We start from the raw sequence: 22001 nt of genomic DNA on the forward strand, positions 1-22001 counted from the left end.
TGAATAGCCACAGCAATAGTAAGCAAAAAACACAAAGCTGAAGGCATTATGTTACCTGAATTCAAACTATATTACAGGACTAGGGTAACCAAAACAGCATGGTACTGGTACAAACACAGACACATAGACCAAAGGAACATAATAGAGAGCCCAGAAATAATGCCGCACAAGTACAACAAATACAACTATTTCATCTTCAAGAGAGGAAAAAAAAAAAAAAACAACAATGAGGAAAGGACTCCACATTCAATAAATGATGCTGGATAACTGGCTATTCATATGCAGAAAATTGAAACTGGGCACCTACCTTAAAGCACATACAAAAATCAACTCAAGATGTATTAAAGACTTAAATATAAAACCTAAAACAATAATAACCCTGAAAAATAACAGGAAATATCATTCTGGTCCTACAGGCCATCACAAACATTTTATGACAAAGATATCAAAAGCAATTGCAACAAAAGCAGTAATTGACAAATATGACCTAATTAAACTAAAGAGCTTCTGCACAGCAAAACAACAACAAACCTCAAAGAGATAACCTACAGAAATGGAGAAAATTATTTGCAAACTATGCATCTGACAAAAGTCTAATATCCAGAATCTATAAGGTACTTAAACAAAATAACAAGCAAAAATGAAACAACTCCGTTAAAAAGTGGACAAAGACATGAACAGACACTTTTCAAAATAAGACATACATATGCCCAACAAGTATGTGGAAAAATGCTGGACATCACTAATCATTAGAGAAATGCACATCAAAACTACAATGTGATACCTTTTCACACCAGTCAGAATGGCTATTATTAAAACAATCAAAAATAGCATATGCTTGTGAAGTTGCAGAGAAGAAGGAATGCTTTTACACTGCTGGTTGGAATGTAAGTTCATTCAGCCATTGTGAACACTGGCAATTTCTCAGAGAACTTAAAACAGAGCTACCATTCAGCCTTGCACTTCCATTATTGGGTATTGTTCTAACAATGAGGTTATTAGAACATAGTAATTATAATTCTACAAAAAGACACATGTTCATGTATGTTCATCACAGCACTATTGACAATAGCAAAGACATGGAATCATCCTAAATGCTCATCAATGGTGGACTGGATAAAGAAAATATAGTCCATATTCACCATGGAGTTCTATACAGCCATAAATCAGAATGAAATAATCTCCTTTGCAGTAACATAGATGGAGCTGGAGGCCATTATTCTAAGTGAACTAATTCAGGAACAGAAAACCACATACCACATGTTCTCACTTTTAAGTGGGAGCTAAACATTGGGTACACATGGATACAAAGAAGGGAACAGCAGACACCAAGGCTTACTTGAGGGTGGAGTGTGGGAGGAGGGTCAGGATGGAAAACCTACCTGTTAGGTATTATGCTATTCACCAGGGTGATGAAATAATTTACACAGCAAACCCTTGTGACATGCAATTTACCTATATAACAACCCTGCCCATGTACTCCTCAACTTAAAAGTGAAAAAACAAATTCCTTGCTAATGCTTTAAAACTGGAAACACTTTAAATTCAACAAAGATTTAATTAAATAAGAGTTAACTAGTAAATAAAAAAAAAGATTGAGATAAAAGAGACATTGGTGAGTTTACAAAAATAAATTGAGAGACAAAACAGTATCATTACAGGAAATCAAATAAATGAGGAAAAAGCTGGAACTCTTACATATATGACAGGGTTAATAGAAAAATAATTACAGTAAATTTGAAGAAAAACTGAAATAGAAAATTTCCTAAGGTGTCAATGCATGAAAGCTTTAGGAATGACAGGGACTTTAGGTGAAGCTCCAAATAACATCCAACATTTGTATAAATAAATAAATAAATAAAACAAAAGTTGACATAGAACTTTCAACAATACGAGTTCTGTAGAATTCAAGAAGTCTTTAATAAGTAAGTAAAGAAAAGAAGAGTTCATGTGTTTTGGTGGTTGGTAAAGGCAGAAATAAGCATGGCTTCAGTTTTCTTCATAGGAGCTTTCAAAGTACCAAGACAACAGAAAAATGTTTACAAAATTCTCAGGAGAAAAAAAAAGAGCATGAACCAAGAATATTATTCTCAGCTAATGCTTAAATAATAAATTAATAAGCAAACATTCTCAATTGCTGAATAACTCAAACATGGAGAGAGAGATTTCTGAGTGATAAGATTTAGCCAATTAAGAGAGGAATTCAAATTTGAAATTCCCTGAGTTCCCCTCCCAAAAATCATTCATCACCGTATCACTTATCAATTGTTTGTAACAAATTACTCCACCACTTAGCAGCCTAAAAAATATCACGCATTCATATTTACCCACTTTCTGTGCATTAAGAAAATTGGTATATCTTAGCTGGGTCCTCTGCTTTAAAGTTCTCTCAGGATGTCATCAAAGTACCGGCTGAGCATCTATACTCCAAAAATCAAAAATGTGAAATGTTCCAAAATCTGAAACTTTTTGAGTGTCAATATAATGCCACAAGTGGAGACTTCCACACATACATACTTAACAGAAACTGTGTTTTATGCACGAAATTATTTAAAACACTGTATAACATTACCTTCAGAGTATGTGTATAAGGTTGATATATTTTGGCTCTATGTTCCCACATCCTGTCACTTTGGGTGTATTCTATCTGTTTAGAAATAGTCACTAGATCCAAACCAGCCCTAAAGAAAGGATATTATTTAAGAAAGAGGATACCACAAATAGTGGATCATTAGGAGGTGTTTTACAAATGGCGCTCTATAATCGATTGCAGATTCACCATTACATTGAGAACTACTAGAAATGTTAGATAAAATAATAAAAACAAAATCTTTTTGAGGGCATTGGAGAATTTTCAATGCATCAAAGAATTGTAGGATTGATATTCCAATGAGAAGGGACACACAGATAATTCAGTTTAATATTCAGCAACATTTTTACACTCAAATCATTTCCCTTTTCAAAGGGGAAAGATGAAAAAATAATTTAAAAAAACTAATCAGAGATTTTCCACAAACTGTCAGAGTTGAGAAAAACTATTAACATCCAAGTACTATCTAAGAGGAGGGACTTTGTTATACACACCAGGCTTTTAGTTTGCAACTCACAGAACTACATCCTAGGAGTAAGAGAAAAACACAAATAGAATGGCCCAGTGTTATAAAATTCTAGTAGCTAATATAAATGAAATAAAACTTTTGAAGTAAAGGCAAAAACAAACTTGGAAGATGGAAGTGTAATTGGAAAAATGGGTAAAAGCATTTTGATTACAGCACAGGTAAATTTTTCTCAGTCAAAATTAAACTGCTATACAGAAGACCTAAACTTGCTTCAAAAATTATATGTTGAGATATAGGCCAAATTAATCACCTTAGAAATATACATACAAAAATAGAATTTGGGTGAGTTGCTTCACATAAAAAGAATTTTCTGTATTCTAGTAAAAACTCAAATTCTCATAAACCAAGAAATGTACATCACCATTGCAGTTCATTATGTTAGAAGTTCACTTACACAAAATTTCAGGATAAATGTCTACCTGAATAGTTCACCTCCATTTAGTCCTAACCAGTTTGAATTTTGTTTTGTATATTTACGCAGTTGTGCTTGAGAATTTATACTGGAAATGCTATAGTGTGTCGTCCTGTTTATATTATGCACATAAACAACGTGGAGATATATAACAAAATCAAGACTTACGTCACCAAAATCTTTGTAAAATACATTGGACATATTCAGAAAAAGAAACAATATTCAGTGTCCCACTAAACACTTTGTACAATTCATAACTGTCTGAAAATTACAAAATTAAAACTATAATCATGCCATTCAGGGCCACCCAATGTTCATCTTCTCACCTACAGTGATGGTAGAGAAAAGGAATAAGTTCTATTCAAATGAAACCTAGTCTTATAATTTTGTCATCAAAGCTAATGCTACATAATATCTCACGAATCTTTCTAAATCATCCGTTTACATTTCTTCCACTTATAAGTCATATATATAAGATTAGCACCCATGAGGAACAACCACGTGCCAAACATCTGTCCGTTTTTCCGTAAGTGTAGTCTTTTTCCAATTCCCTCCACCAGGATTTTCTGGAATTTCACAAATATGCTTATCTATTTCACATGGTATCTTTACTGCTCACATCAACTTAGCAGCAGTATACTTACTCCACACTATAGCTTTTTCCACTTTCTACTGACCACTGCTTGCTGTGGTTTAAATTCTCAGGCCTCCAACATTTACCTCATCATGAACCACATTTTCCATCCCTTGATTCCTTAAAACTCAGCTATCACTAGATTGTAATTAAAAACAGATGAATAAAAACAAACAAACAAATATTTAGAAATAAATAATAGCATGTCATCATAATGAAGTAAGAACTAGTCATAGTTGGAGGCCGTTGACTCGTATCAGAATCACTTGCTGAACTTCATATTGTGAAGAAACCTGACCCAAGCCCGCCAACCCCTTGTCCTTGGGAATAGAAGAAAATCCGTTTCCTCTCAGCCGAAGGCCTGCTTTTTCACTCCTTGGTGTCTGAAGTATTGGAGGATGAAATGTCTGTTTTCTCAGAAAACATCCAAATCCACTCTCCTCTGCCTCTGCCACCTTGGACTGTGTCTCTCATCTGTGCCTCAGACATGACCATTCCCTAAACTGCAGGATAACTTTAAAAGCTGGTTTATTCATGCTTACACAGCAATTTTTTTGGGGGAAAACAGAAAACTAATTCCATATGTTTCTTAGGCTCTTTTACAGTGTTCCTTTAGTGTCATGGGGAGAAAAACTCAGGCTCGCATTCCCTTTTAATATGGTGTGGATTTCTAACTTCTTGTGAGCAAGGGCCTCTACAGCAGTACAAACCCTTCCCTAGAAAGGTAATGTTCAGGAATGTATTAGTCTGAGCTTTCCATTCAGAGAAATTGGCAAAAATAAAAACAAGCACATCTTTTGTCTAATTTTTAAATGAAGTACTTTTGATAAGATATCTAATTTATAATAAAATAACTCTTCTGATTATATCTTTCATTTTTTGACCTACAAGAAATCTCCTGGGTTCTTAATGTGTGAGGAAGACTGAATAAATTAGGAGAGTTCCTTGACAAAAACCTGGGACATGACTGCTCAGGTATATATTGTTATTGTTTTCTATGAAAATAAAATTAGTATCAAATAACTTTAATTTAAGGGAGACTAAAGAAGGTAGACCTCGTATATTGGTAAACGTGTAGCCCCAGGTAATACTGAAAATAACAAAATGCTTGGTTTGGGCACCAAAGGGAAAGATTCAATGACTATTTTAAGTATAGGACTGAGATCTTGAACAAACTTATATCCACAATCATTGGGTTCTTTGCTAAAAGAGTAGAATTACCACCGGAAAATATCCAAGGTATGATGACTCCTTTATCTATTAGGCTATGTGATTTAAGCGGATATTGAACATGTTTGGGATCAATAGAATTTTTGTGGGTTTAGGCAGAGACATGATCAGGCTCTTTCTGTTCTTGTCTTTCCCCACTAATTGTTTACATCTGAGGTTTCCACTCATATATGAACTGGTTGGTATAATAGAGAGAACCAGGATTTTATTCCTGTAACTGTTCTCAATTTCTCTCAATTTCTGTCTTAGGCTTTGGAAAGTTTTTGTAAGGACTAATAGTTGAGTCAAAGGCTTATAATTATTTATGTGGGACTTTTCATGGTTCTGATGGGTTTTGTTTCAGTAAATAATGGAGATTCTGGGTTTTCTGGCCACATAGGAGGGTATGCAAACAGGTCAAAATGAAGCGTAGAAGGAGAGGTAAATAAAGGAGCATAAGATGGGAAAGCAAAAATTGTGAGAGAAAGGTTATTGGGTTAAGTTTTCCAAATTTTTAATTTGTTTTGGTTAAAATGTATTTTAAGGAAACAAATGTAAAGTACGCATTTTCTTTGGAACCTTCTTTATACCAAGGGAAACAGAAGGATAATGGGATGTTTTGCTTCCTTTTGGTCGTCAAATGCCTTTCAAATGGCAAAAGGAAAGACTATGTCAAAAAAAAAAAAATCCCAAAGATATCACCAGGAGCTTAAATTACCTGGAAAAATTATGACATATAGAAAGATGCACAGAGAAATGTGGTTTATAATGTAATTATGCATCATGAGCACAAGTGTAACCCACAGAACATGCATACTCAGACTGAATCAAACCTCTGAAAGTTTGGTAATAGTTGGCTCAAAGTTTTGTTTCTGCCTCTCATGTTTGGAGCTCGTAAACTAGGGTCTGCTTGTCTTAAATCCCAAACACAGCAATCTGTGAGTCCCAGGAGAAGGAAAGTCTGCAGGACAGACCTCTCCCAGAACCACACTCCCAGTCACAAAACAAGAATAAACCAAGGAATGTTCTCGAAAGTTTTTGATACGGAATTCAAAGCAAAATGTGTCCTGCAGTGGTCTGAGAAGACCATCTGAACACACTGGCCCAAGGATTGTGTTAAAGAGGAATTTCTCGTTTCCTCTACCAATCCTACTTCCTATAAACGTGTTCTTAGAGAACTATGACAAAGAAGACAGACAAGCACAAAAAGTAGGATTTTTAGTAATGAGGCAGGTTTCCATCAAGAATAAAAATTTTTCTCAGTATGAAAGTCATATCAACTCTGATATTTCGATAATACTCATATTCATTTGAGTAGTCTTAATATGCTATGTGGCTGTACATCACTAACTTCTCACATATGACCTATACATCCATGATTTATGTAAGCAATTGCTTTTAAAAAAGTACCAGAAAGGTACACACTCAAACGATAAAGATAGATACAGCTAGTGTGATGCCTGGCAACAAAGATGGTGATTATAGAAAATTGTCTTCATTTTTATACTCTGAAAGTTGTATTTTAGTAATATTTATATTTTGATTTTGTAATTAAATGTGAATATATATTTAAATTTACCTTTTCTGGGCTACTATTTCTTTGTACTGTCCTATAGAAGTTATAATTAAACCATGTAGTGAGTAAATTTTTAATTAAAAAATTAATCCTTCACATAAATGATTTTTCTGAACTATCATTAATATTCAAACTTAATTATTTAAACTCTATTAAGCCAAATTTTTAAAAAAGCATGTTCAAAATCCAAAAGCAACCCAAATGCTAAAGAGTGACAATTAAAATAGATTTACTATAAATGTATTTAAATAACAAATATTAAAACTAAGGTTTCAGTCTCATGTGGGCTGAATGTGGTTTCTCCTAGTAAATAAATCAAAATGTTTATAGCTCAATTTCCTAATATCTTTCATGCCTCACAGATGTTTCATAGAAACTTTGGTTTGTTTCCTGATGTGTTAAGTTGGTGATATTACATTTCTTTAAATTAATGTGTATGTATAATATATGTGTATTTTTATTCTCATATATATTTTAATACATGAGAGTTTACGTGTTAATAAAGATTTATATGTGCATTGGTTTGCTATGGCTGCCATAACAAAGTACTTACTGGCTGTATTAGTCCATTTTCATGCTGCTGATAAAGACATACACAGGACTGGGTAATTTATAAAGAAAAAGAAGTTTGATGGACACAGAGTTCCACATGGCTGGGGAGGCCTCACAATCATGGCAGAAAGCTAAAGCACATCTTACATGGTGGCAGGCAAGAGAGAAATGAGATCCAAGTGAAAAGGGTCTCTCCTTATAAAACCATCAGATCTCGTGAGACTTCTTCACTACCACGAGAACAGTATGGGGGAAACCACTCCCATGATTCAATTATCTCCCACCAGGTCCCTTCTACAACACGTGGGAATTATGGGGGCTACAATTCAAGATGAGATTTGGGTGAGGGTAAAGCCAAAACGTATCAGTGACTTAAACAATAGAATTTGATTTTCTAATAATTCTGGAGGAGAAGTCCAAAATCAAGGTGTCACAGGTTTGTTTTTTCTGACATCTCTTTCTTTGGCTTACAGATGGCCACCTTCACTGTGTGTCCTTAAGTGGTGTTTTTCTGTCTATATGCATCCCTGTTATCTCTCTTGTATGTCCTAATCTCCTCTTCTTACAAGGACATCAGTTTTATTGTATTAGGGCCAGTTTTGACAGCCTCATTTATAACTTAACTCATTAATGGCCCTGTTTCCAAATACAATAATTCTGAGGTACGGGTGGCTAAGGCTCTAATATATTAATTTTGAAGTAACCCAAATTCACATTGGTATGTTTTAAAACTATATTTACTGGGCATGATGGCCTATAATCCTAGCATTTTGGGAGGCTAAGATGGGAGGATTGCTTGAGTCAAGGAGTTTGAGATCAGCCTGGACAACTTAGTAAGACCCCATCTCTACAAAAAATAAAAATTATCTGGGAATGTGGCATACTTCCGTATCCTAGATACTTGGGAGGCTGAGATGGGAGGATCACTTGAGCCTGGAAATTTGAGGTTGCAGTAAGCCATGATCGTGCTACTGCACTCAGCCTGGGCAATAGAGTGAGATCTTGTCTCCAAAAAAAAAAAAAAAGATAATTATGTAACTAAAATTAAATGAATTCACTGTAACATAATTACATAAGAGAGGAAAGACATGAGAAAATAATCTGTAATTTCAACACTTTAAAATAGATATAGACAAATACGGCATATTTAATGACATAAAATAATGCATTTTGTGGTTAAACAGTGCACTATAGTTAATTTTAGGTAACATACAAGGTTTAACTACTATCTACACGAGTGTGTGTGTGTATATATATATATATCTTTATACGATATGTTTATATATAATTATCAGTCCATATTTCATATCATACTTCTAGCTTGAAATGGATTTATAATTGGCTAATCATTTTTTTATAGTGTAAGAATAATTCATACTGTAGAATAATTAATTGGGAGACTATTAGACTGATTTGGCTCTAGGTTTTAACTTAATCAAATCAAGACCCATTTCACAATGAATAGTTATAGCCCAGGAAATCAAAACTTAAGTGTAACTAATCAGAAACTACCAACTGCCCTTTAACTAGGGACTTTCCCAATCAGAAACTGCCAAATACTTCTAACAAGGGACTTTCCACTGTAATCAATCAAATATTTCCTTTGAACACCTTGTTCCATGAACACCTTATAAAAGTTTTTCCTTCACATTCCTTCATGGAGGCCTGGACCACTGTGCTGCCTAAATTATCAATAAACGTTTGTTCATTTATAAACTCTTTAACGTTTTAATGCACCCATTTTATTTTAACAGGTTTTATATCAGCATTGGAGTCATAGGTATTTTATCATATTGAGGTACTATAGCTCTTGAAAGTAGCAAGGAAGAATGACACAGTTCAGATCAAAAATTAAAGAGGTATGGATACTTTTGTGGGGATCCAAAGGAAACTAAGGAAGAGCATAAAGCAATCACGAATGTTGCAGTGTAAACCATCATGAGGAACTAAATAATCATTGAGTCTAGAAAACAACATCATCAGTTCCATCATTGCATACAGAATTCAATGGTGCCATTCCGTTGGACTTTCTTTGCTGTCCTTGCAGCAACAGCTCCAAATTATACTGCTCTATAAGCTTACATTACCTAACCTCTTTTTTTCTTCTTTCTTTTTTATTTTTATTTATTTATTTATTTATTTATTTAAGACGGAGTCTCACTCTGTCACCCAGGCTGGAGTGCAGTGGCCAAATCTCAGCTCACTGCAAGCTCCGCCTCCCGGGTTCCCGCCATTCTCCTGCCTCAGCCTCCCTAGTACCTGGGACTACAGGCGCCCGCCACTTCGCCCAGCTAGTTTTTTTGTATTTTTTAGCAGAGACAGGGTTTCACTGTGTTAGCCAGGATGGTCTCGATCTCCTGACCTCGTGATCCGCCCGTCTCGGCCTCCCAAAGTGCTGGGATTACAGGCGTGAGCCACCGCTCCCGGCCTTATTTTTATTTTTTTAAGACAGAGCCTCACTTTGTGGCCCAGGCTGCAGTGCAGCGGCCTAACCTCAGAACACGCCTGTAAATCCAGCTGGGATCGAACCTAGGATCCCGCGTAGCTGGGGTTACAGGCGTGTGCCACCATGCCTGACTAATTTTTGTAATTTTAGTAGAGAACATGGTGTAATTTTCACCACGTTGGCCAGGCTGGTCTTGAACTCCTGACCTCAAGTGATCTGCCTGCCTTGGCCTCCCATCTTTCCTTCTTTCTAATAATGTCTCTTTTCTCTGGTTTTCTCTGCAGTGTTTACTAAACCCTTGCCATGTGTCATGTACAGTTTCACACTGGTGTTTCTATCTTCTTTTCATAAAGATTTCAGTTTTGACTTACACTATGTGGGTCTCAAATTCAGTCTTCCTTAGAGACGGGATCTAAAGAGATCGGCCATACAATTTCCCTGATGTCGATAGTTTTCAACCTAGTTCGCCTAAAAACCACAAGACAGCTAAAAAATGGCTACAGTGGAATAGTTATCTCCTTCATTTCTTTAGATATGCTGTTTCTAAGTTTATGGGTAAAGTGGCATACAACATATTGCCCATTATCTGACATATTAAGAAGTATTTCAAATATATAAATAATCTGAAATTTGAAATTGACAACAAATGATCAATTTCCCAAGAAATTTATATTTTTAAAATTATTTTGGCAATATTGCACTGTTTTCATTTTTGTAGCTTTATCACGCAAATTTTCAATAGATTTTGTAAAAAAAAAAAATAGAGGAAAGAGCTGATAAGGGAACTGGGAATTCACATTATAATTTATCAGAATGCTTCACTACAGATCTCTCACTCTGTTTAACTTTTGTAATCCCATTGCTTGAGAGTGAACTTGATATTAATATGATTTTTATTGTCAATATTCAAATGCTTTTGACCTATCAAAAAATCAATATCATGTAGTCTATGATTCAAACTAATATTACATAGTTTTTAGTGCTTGAGGGTTATTTTCCTCTCTAGTTTCAGTGGAAACTATTAGAGGTTCTATCTTTATTTACATTTTTCAAAGTCCTTCATGAAAAGTCATAAGATGAATAAAAATTTTAATTTCTCAATTACAAAGCAAAATATAGCAGTATCATATTTGTAACTATATAATTAAATATGATTTATATTCCAATAAACATAATTATTTTTATATAAATTTTTGTTCCTTTAGAAAATGTGATTTTTCATAACTAATTTCTTACAAGTAGGAAAAGAACAAGCTAGTATGTTTTTCTTATTTCGAATAAATAATGAATGTGAAGAATTATATTTGATTTTGAATTCTAGCATACAATTGTCACTTAAGAGTCAGTATGGAAAAGTAACATTTCCCATAAGAATGTCCTAATGTACCTATTACCAATTGTTAATGTCTTGGGAAAAAGTCTAATGGGTTATTTTTCCTTTCTGAACCGCTTGAAAACATAATTGAATAATCATACTACATATATATATATGTGTGTGTGTGTGTATATATATATATAGGTAAGATACAATTTCCCCAAATACTCACATTTAAACATGTAGCTACGCTTCCAATATTTCCAGTAACCGGCAGAACTACATGGAAGAGATAACTTATCTAAATTTGCATTAATAGCATTATGAGAGAGGCTGAATAATTAACCTCCCCAAATGTTCATGTCCTCATCCCCAGAACCTATGACTATGTTACTTGAAGTAGCAAAATAAATTTTGCAGATGTGGTTAAGATTACAACCTTGAAATGGGAAGATTATCCTGTATTATCTGAGATAGTGGCAGGCAAGAGAATGAGAGTGTAAAAAAAAAAAAATGGCTGAAAATATTCCAAATATGTTAAAATGTATAAAACCACAAACTCATAATGAGAAATAAAATCCAAGTATGAGAATTATTAAAAAGTAAATAAAAACTACTCTAAGGTACATTATCAATTTACTGAAAACCAGTGATAACATGCAAATCATAAAAACACCTAAAGACAAAAAAGTTAGGTACATAGAAATACATATAAAAATGACAGTATAATTTTTGGTAAAAACTGACAACCTTATTTTAAGTCTATATGAAAATGCAAGGTACCTCAAAGAAACAAAGCAACTTTAAAAAAAATAACATATTTGGGAGATAAATACCATTGTATTTTAAGTGATCAATATAATTTTGTGTTTAGTCATAAATATAGGAAAATAGATCGATGGAACAGAATAAAGAGTCCAGAAATAAGCCCACACATATATGGACAATTTGTTTTTCAACAAGTGTGGAAAGGCAATCAGTGAATATTGATTGTCCTGGAACAACTGAACAACCACAAAGCCCAAAAGATAAACTTCATACCTCAAACCATATCCAAAAATAAACTCTAAAGAATCCTATACCTGAAGTTAAGAGCCTAAAACTATGAAACTTCTGAAAAAAAAAAAATAGGAGAAAATCTCTGTGACCTTGCGTTAAGCAAAAATTAATTAGCTATAACACTAAAGCACTATCCACAAACCAAAAAAATGAGTTAGAATTCATAAAAATTAAAGATTTCTACTTTTTGAAAGATACTTATAAGAGACTGAATGCAGAACAAAGAATATGGGCAAATTACAAGTTAATTACATTTAATTTTAGCTTATTGAAAACTTGCATCAGAATATACAAAAATCAGTCAAAACTCACTAAGAAAGCAAACGGCCTAGTTTTTAATTTAAAAACTAGGCAAAATATTTGAACAGACACTTCACTTCAGAATATAAGGCATAAGAACATAGAAAATGCTCACCATCATCAGTTAATATTGCTCAATATTTTAATGACCTGCAAATTAAAACCATAGTGCACACTTATTAGAATAACTAAAATTAAAAAGTTTGACCATACCAAGTATTGGTGATTATGTAGAGGAAATGAAACTCTCAAATCTGTTGGTGGAAATATAAAAAAGACACAATTATTTTGGAAAATACTTCAGCAATTTTTTAAAAATAGTAATTGAATATATAATTCATATGAAAACAAATAATTCAGTCATTCAATTCCTAAGTGTTCAATCTGTTCATAAGACTTCTACAAAAATGGTAACAAAAACTTTGTTTGTAATAAATAATTGAATGTAACTGAACAGGTAACAGGTGTGTGGATGAACTCTATTGTGTATCTGTAATGCAGTCCTCCACAGCAATACAAAGAAATTAAGTATTGATACACATACCACATAAATGCATCTCCAAATAATTACATTGAATGGAAGAAGTGAGAAAAAAGTAGTTCATAAATTGCCATTACATTTACAAAATTTTCTAGAAAGTTCAAATTAATTTTTAGTGTTAGAAAGCAGATCAGTGGCTACCTGGGAAAGGCACACTAGTAGGAAGGAAGAATAAGGAACACAAACAAATATTTTGAGGTGCTTGATAGATGCACTGTGTTGGTTGTACTTGTGATTTCAAAACTGTACATATATATAAATTTATCAAATTGTACACTTTAAATATGTGTAATATCAATTATACCACAATAAACCTGTTTTTAAAAAGCTGAAGGTAAGTGAGGGTTGAATAATTTCCCCAACTTTCTCACTGGTCTTAAATAAAAGCAAGTCACAGAGCAAATTTGCCATAGGTGACAACTTCTATTATCAAGTAGGTGCAAAAAGAGTCACATATGTTGTTCTGTAAGCTTAATTTGGTTCCAACGTTCTATCTTTTTAGGTCTTCCAACCACACTTTACAGAGAAATTTTATTTAAAAACAATAAAAATAAACAGTATTATTTAGGCGGAATTCGGCCACTCTTATGGTCATCAACAGTCAACAAACTCATCTGAATTCATGCTTGGACAATGAAATACACAGAGATCATGCCATGAGCTGGAGCCAAAGGGTTTTCTAGATTATTTTCTTCCTTATGCCACAGAAAAGACTATCTTTAAAATAATTTATACAAATCTTATCTTGATTAACACTGATACCAGTAACTATGAGCCCAACTCTTAATTCATTATGCTAGCAAGCCAATATTTTCAGCCATGGCAACTAATTATTAAATGCCATAATATTGAGCAAAATCTCTAATATTAAAGATAAAGGAAATTGGAGTACTTGCAGTAGCCACTAGTGGAGTACAGCCACCTTGATTTGAATATGTCTGGCATAGCCCTGGAGTATAAATTGCTGAGCATGGTAACTTGCTGCACATGGAGTAAAACAAACTACATTCACAAGCGTATCATGCTGTCTAAACACAGGTGTATTAAGATAAATAAAAAACATTTTAGCAAAGGGTTTATATTCCATTAGATAATACATACAATGAATGAACTAGCTTCTAGAGGATCACCTTACTACTAATCTTTCATTCACCAAATACATATTTTATATCAACCCTATTGCTCCATTCTACTAGCAGCTAAAGGCTGAGTAAAATTTAGTTGTAGATTAGATAAATAAAATGAAAATTATACTCTATAACGTTTCCTAAACTTTAATATGATAAAAATCACCTGGGACATTTGATAGCACTTTTCTCAGCACTTTCCTACACAAATTTTCAGTCAGTTTGAAGAAAGTTCTGGAGAATCGAAGATTTTATCATTTTTAAGGTAATTTTTATTCTCGGGAGTTTGGCAAGCACTGTAGATATGTTTTACAGCACAAATTCTTCATCAATAAGAATACTGTAATAATCTTTTCTTGTGAGACTGAAACTCTCCGTTAGTATTTTAATTTATTGTCTATTTCCTCCGTTTCTTACATCTATAGAAAATAAAGACTTACAAAGAAATTTTCTTTAACTCCGTATTTCGTGTACCTGATTTGTATGCCACACTCTGCAATGACTCTCAAAGTTATAATTTACTTTAACTACAGGTCTCATTACAACAGCCCTCAATAAATTTTTCAAGAAAATCCTTCAAAGAAAATATGAAGAATTTACTGTCTTAGCCTCCATTGTGCCTTTCCTCTAGTCTGGAAATTTAGATAGATAATAACTACCTTTCCTGGGTTCCCTCCCCGGTAAAGTTTTGCATGGAAATTAGATATGTTTTGTGAGATATTGTATTAGTCTGTTTTCACACTGCTTTAAGAACGGAGACTGCATAATTTATGAAGAAAAGAGGTTTAATCTACTCCACAGGCTTAGCTGGTAGCATGACTGGGAGGCCCCAGGAAACTTACAAAGAAGGCGAAAGGCAAAGGGGAAGCAAGGCATGTCTTATATGGTGGCAGGAGAGATGGGGTGGGCAGGAACTGACACACACTTTTAAACCATCAGATCTAGTGAGAACCCACTATCCCAAAAATAGCATGGGGGAAACCACCCCATGATCCAATCACCTCCCACCAGGTCCCTCCCTCAACATGTGAGGATTACAATTTGAGATGAGATTTGGGTGGGGACACAGAGTCAAACCATATTCGATATCTAAGATAGAAGTTAAATGAAAGCTACCTGTCTGCTGTTTTTTACTGCTATCAAGTGAAATATGGAATGTGAATATTTGTTTAAAATTGGGATGGCCAGATTTAGTAGTCCAGATTCACGAGTGTCAAGTGGCTGGGGTGGTAGTAATGGCTCAAACAAGCAGCTTTCTCATCTAGGCATTCAAGCATTCATGACTTAGTAGATTAAATTCCTTTCCAGTTCTCATACAGGAGGTAAGGTTTGTAACTCTTCCACTTGAGTCTGGGATGGCTTGTGGTTTCTTCAACTAATGCAGCAAAAGTTATTTTAAAAGTGTTCTGAGGGTACCCCTTATGAGAACTGAGAATTTCTGTTTCATTCTTCTTGTAGCCTTAAGTCACAATAAGAAGCCTACCCTCAGCCACAAAAAGAGCCTGTGTGGAGAGATGCAAACAGATGTCTGGACTTTGTTCAGTGTTCCAAAACTACCCTGCTGAGTCAGACCAGCAGAAGCCTCAGAAATCTTGGAGAAGAGATGAGTCATACTTACCGTTGCCCTTTCTAAATTCCCGTATCGTGGAATTGTGAACTATAATAATAATATATTGTTGTACAGCTATAGAGATTTGGGGTGATTTGTTACACAGCAGTTGAACAGAACAGAATTTAATCCTGAAATTGATGTGATATCTTGACAAAAATCTTGATATGGAGCACTGCCTTTGGAACTGGGTAGCTGGCAGAAGCAGATACGTCTTGAAGAAATTGTTACTCAAAGCTTGGAGATACCTTGAAGAGACTGAGTGAGAACTTGAAAGACACCAAAGAATATGTTCTTGGAGACTAGTCAAAAGGAACCTTGCTTTTATATTGTAGAAAGTTTGGAAAAACTATTGCTTCTGGTTATATAGAAAATAGTACGCCTAATGAACTCATGCATTTGCATGGGTATATTTCTAAGCAGAATGTAGAAAGTGCCAATTGTCCTTTTAAAGCATTTTATGATAATTTACAAGATACTTAAAGTGAATTACAAAAGGATCTGTTTACTTTTCAAGGAGAATTTGATGGAAATATTTCTAACTCAAGACTTCTTGAGATAAAAACTAAAACTGTATCTTATTCTTTATTCTCTCTGCATAGCAAAAGACTAGCAAAGTGAAAATGAACAGGAGTCCTCAGTGCAAGTATAAATTTTATGTCACTTCAAGACTTCAGTGTAAAAATCTCAAGGGTGTAAGAGGAAGTCAATCTGTTGAGAACTTAGAAAGATTTAAGACAATATCTCATGAAGCTTTCAGCTAGAAAAAAAAAGTATTCTCAGGGCTTTGAGGGCATCATTTATGAACCACATCTTTGGAGTATAAAAATAAAGCTAGATCCTCTCTCACGTCTTTCTTAGCAGAACATTCTTAAAATTAAAAAAACTCAAGAAAAATATTACATACAAAATATTTTCAATTTATCAGATTAAAGATAAAGCCAAGGAAGTGATCACAAATTCTTAATCAGGACTTTACAGACAATTTCAGAGACAATAGTATTTCTAAACACCTTTAGAATATATCTCACAGGAACATATATTTAACAATAGGACTTCTAAGCTGTTGGGAACAGGCCCCCATAAACTGGCCCCCAAACTGGCCATAAACAAAATCTCTGCAGCACTGTGACATGCTCATGATGGTCATGACGGCTATGCTGGAAGGTTGTGGGTTTACCGGAATGAGGGCAAGGAACACCTGGTCCACCCAGGGCAGAAAACCGCTTAAAGGTATTCCTGAACCACAAACAATAGCATGAGCAATCTGTGCCTTAAGGACATGTTCCTGCTGCAGATAACTAGCCAGACCCATGCCTTTATTTCGGCTCATCCCTTTGTTTCCTGTAAGGAATACTTTTAGTTAATTTATAATCTATAAAAACAATGCTTATCACTGGCTTGCTGTCAATAAATACGTGGGTAAATCTCTGTTCAAGGCTCTCAGCTCTGAAGGCTTCGAGACCCCTGATTTCCTTCTATTTCTTTAGAAGCAAGAATATTTTTCTATATTTCTGTGTGTGTGTGTCTTTAATACCTCTAGTACCACTGGATTAGGGTCTCCACAACCGTGCTGGTCTCAACACTAAGCACTTAAGGCTATTGTCCTACAGGAATGTAACAGAGAGCTTAAAGTAGAGAAGTAACCGTCTTAAAGATATTTGTGGATGTGGCACTTTCTAATAAAGTATACCCAGTACATTTATCAAGAAATCTCCAATGATTTAGACAATTTTATAGTTATAATCTTCTCTAGTTTAAAATAAGGAATAAAGATACTATAATACAAAAAAAGGAATTTGAATTTCTAAAATCCAGTGGGCAAGAAACAAGCAGAGAAGGCTATTCAGTTGCAAGCATGGTCCATTTCGTACGAAAAAGGAAAAATGACCCAGAAGGCAAAAGATGAGCACAGATGGCAAAACAGGAAAGGATAGATAATGATTCCCAAAGAAGGGAACTGGTACTAATCAACTAACTGATGACATGTGTCTGACTGGATTTCAGAACTTCTGTGGACCAGTGACTATCAGGTATACCCAGTTTCCCATGATGCTAGGTGGAAGTGTCTACTGAAGTTATTCTGTGCTTTCTCACATAATATATTGGAAATGTGTGAAAGAGAGGGGCAAAAAACTCCTCCAGTTAGTAATCTGCATATTGAGAGGACCTGTAATTGAGTGGCACCCAAGGAAGTTGATCTGCACTTAGACAATGATTTAGACAATGACATCCTAAAGCTTGAGCCTGGGTCAAGGGCTATAATGAGATGGGACATTTGTATATTTAAAAAAATGTAAATAATTTGTTGCCAGAGGGTGAATTTTGGTGGATTGATGATTGCTGCAATGTATTTGAATCTCATCCCTCTTGGAAGCTAGGGTTTATGCAGCATCCCTTTAAATATAAGCTAACCTATGACAGCTTTGACCGATAGGGTATGATCAAGTGATGCTATGACCCGTCCAGGCGTACTTTTAAGAAAACTGACAGTTGCCTGTGTCTCCTTCTTGAATCCTCAAGCTGACATGAAAGACATCTGACTAACCTGAGGCAAGTATAGTGAGAGAAAGTTTAATCTAGCAGAGAGAGAGAGAGAAAGAGAGAGAGAGAGAGAGAGAGAGAGAGAGATCCAGTCAGCCTCCAGAATTTCAAGCTTTGTTTGAGTCATCCTAGCTGAGGCACCAGACGTATGAAGTTGAAACAAGCCATCCAAATGTGCCAGTTCTGAATTCTTGATCCACAGAATACCGAGATGAAATAATGTCAAATTGTTTTTAGCTAAGTTTTCTGACTGTTTATTACACGTCAATAGATTAACCTTAAGCCTTACCTTGAAAATCTTAGGATGATCCTGTGTTGAATCCTAATTCATACAACTTTTCAAATAGTCTCTCATGAAAATAGAATTATTCTAAGTAACAGTAGCTTCAATGTCATTTCACTAATGAATGCTATTTATATACTGGTTGAGAATCACTGGAAAATTTATGTCATGGGCTGAATTGTGTTCACCCCAAAATTCATATGGTAAAGCTCTAACCATCAGTACCTCAGAATTTGTGTTCAAAAATAGGGAATTTCAAGATGTCATTAAGGTAAAATAAGGTCCCTGATCCAATAAGACCATCCTTGAGGAAGAGCAGATTAAGATACAGACACACACTGAGGAAAGACCATGTGAAGGAAAAGGGAAAAGAGGGCCATCTGCATGCCAAGGAAAGACTTCTAGCCTCCAGAACTGTGAGAAAAGAAATGCACATTATTTGAACCACACTGTCTATAGTATTGTTTATGGTAGCCCTAGTCAATTAATATAGCCTATTTCTTTAGAAGCAAGAATATTTCTGAAGTCTTCTCAATTGGTATGAACTTTTATATAACATCTTGCATTGTTTACTGTCTTGAAGCAAATCAAGTACAGCTGAGGACATCATTGGCAATAAGTCCAAGATCTGTTAATTATTTGAACTTCAACCTCTTCCTTGGATATCTCTGTTTATGTCAATCTATCAATCTATGTATATTTAGATATCTACATATCTGTCTATATAGATATATAGATATATATCCATACGTGTGTGTGTGTGTGTGTGTGTGTGTGTGCTTGAGCCAGGACATGAGGAACCAGGAGATGAGGAAGAAGAGGAGCTCCCTATTTCTCAGTTTGTTTTTATAGTGCCTGCTTCTTTTCTTTCTTTTTCCAGTCACTTTAAAGGCAGAAAAGTCAACTACCTCTTTTCTAAGTTAGAATACATGAATCGATATTTATATGTTAAAGCTTACAGTCTCCAACACATCAGAGGCCAGTCGTCGCAGGCACTGATGAAGATATTCCTATGACAGATCTGGAAAGGAGTACATTATTTGTGACCACTAACCTGTCCTCATCCAAGTCACGGAATGGAACCTGGGGTATGATGAATTTAGGAGTGATGGTCGTGTGCACAGGGGAACAGGAATGAGTAAGGAGATTCCTATTAGCTTCTTCTCTCAACACACCAAGCTCCGATGACTTCTGATAAAATTTAGGTTATGTTCTTATATTGGTTTGACCATCAGAAATAATGATAACTTGCATACTTGCTTACTTTCAGGCTCTTCAGAATATCTGCTTTTTTCCACTTTAAAAAATAGATGATCGACTGGGTGTGGAGGCTCACGCCTGTAATCCCGGGACTTTGGGAGGCCGAGGCAGGTGGATCACCTGAGGTCAGGAGTTCGAGAACAGCCTGACCAACATGGTGAAACCCCATCTCTACTAAAAATACAAAAAAAAAAAAAAAAAAAAAAAAGTCCAGTGTGGTGGCACAAGCCTGTAATCCTAGCTACTTAGGAGGCTGAGGCAGGAGAATCACTTGAACTCGGGAGGCAGAGGTTTCAGTGAGCCAAGATCCTGCTATTGCACTCCAGCCTGGGCAACAAAAGTGAAACTCCATCTCAAAAAAAAAAAAAAAAAAAATTGATCATAACTCTGCCCTTGAGGGGTAACTAAAAGAGTTTTTTTTACTATAAAACTGGTCTGGTTACGATATTCATGAAGTGATGATGGAGTGAATAAAGGATGAAAATTCGCCTTTGACTATTCTGAGGCATATATAAAAGTCAAAAAGTACTTGATAATTGTTCATTCGGATTCCCATTGTAAAAATAAAAAATGGATTGATAGCTCTATAGATTAATTCATTACCTAGAAATTGCATTAATCGGGTACATTTATTTTCTTATTCTAAAACCGTACCTCTTACCACTTAATATCCCCTTTCCATTCTTTTTTCCCCTGCTGAAAATCTAATGAGATCAAATCGTACTTGAGGGAGACACTGCTAATTCTATTCTCTAAAGGTGAAATAGAGATGAAATTGCATTTTAGCAATTTTAATGTGTTCTTATGTATGGTCAGGGAAATAGACTTGAATGATTTCTGAATATAAACAGTTTAAATTACAATAAAATTTTAATTTAACAAGCCAGTAAATTAATGACACAGATAAACCTCATTTAAGATATAAATTATTTCCTCTGGTTTATTAAATTTCGATGAGTGTTATATAATTCTATCATTATAGATAAATGATTACAAAAGTATTATATAATTATTTAAGAGAAATTTGTCTTATTTTAGTGTGTACTCTATTTAATGGAGTTAAAACAATTGCTAAATAGTAAGCAAGAGAAAGGAAAAGAAAAATGGAGTTCCAAATCTCTGAAATTGGCATGTGTAAAATTTGGGCTAACAGTCATAAACTTTTATCCTCCAACCTAACTATCTATTTTATCTCCTTAATGTGTCAGCTTAAAGCAAAACTTATTATCAATATCAAAATTGCACAATAAAATAAGTTATATGTTTTATGATTTTTGTATTGTCATAACTGATTTCAGTGATTCAAACAACTATTCTATCTTGCACCTGTTGAAAAACCCAAGAAGAGTTGATATGAAAATATTTTAAATATGTCTCACTTGGATAAGTCAATTCATCTTTGATCATTGAGATGGTTATCTCATCTGATGGATATGCCCACTTAATTCATGAACTGCTATTGACTAAAAAAATCTGAACATCTTTTACATCTGTTTTTTTTCTACAGGATATTTTATCCTAAAAATGAATTATATGTATTGAAAAGTATAAACTGACATATTTGGCAAATTAACAGAGAACATATTATGAAAATAATGAGAGCAAGAACACAGTAGGTAAAATAGTGGTAAGATACGAGATTCTATGAAATGGTAATCAGGCCCATGAGACAAAAGGGAATTGTAATAGGAAAGAACATTAATATTAGTGGATTTTCTAGAATCAACCAAGGCATGTGAAATTTCATGACATGAACAAAACAAATGCATAGGCTTCTTGATTAATATAACTCAATAAAAAGAAAGTGGGTATAGCATATGATTATATTATTATTATTATCATTATTTAACCATTATTTTAGTTTCACTTACATTTCCTTAAGTTTTCAAATTAAAAAATGAAAATTGTTTGGGAAAAAACAGATATTTTATTAGATTCCAACTAACTGAGTAATGAGATGAAAATGCCAACTACAGATGCTGATTCATTATAATAGCATGTTCTTCCAAATAACT

The 22001-nt window shown here is 34.4% G+C and overlaps 1 long non-coding RNA gene across 2 annotated transcripts in view; it reads left to right on the top strand.

Moving 5' to 3' along the window:
* Positions 1 to 22001, top strand: part of LOC103882690 — a 90628-nt gene that overhangs the window by 46265 nt on the left and 22362 nt on the right. Inside the window, exon 4 of one of the 2 annotated variants that reach the window (XR_002520863.2) lies at positions 5057 to 5609. The exons of the other annotated variant lie outside the window; for it this stretch is intronic. This is a non-coding gene — a long non-coding RNA (uncharacterized LOC103882690). Of the gene's footprint in view, positions 1 to 5056; positions 5610 to 22001 lie in introns of those variants that run through there. 2 annotated transcript variants of the gene reach the window in all.

Source organism: Papio anubis, chromosome 4 (genome assembly GCF_008728515.1).
Source record: "Papio anubis isolate 15944 chromosome 4, Panubis1.0, whole genome shotgun sequence".
Classification (NCBI taxonomy): domain Eukaryota; kingdom Metazoa; phylum Chordata; class Mammalia; order Primates; family Cercopithecidae; genus Papio; species Papio anubis.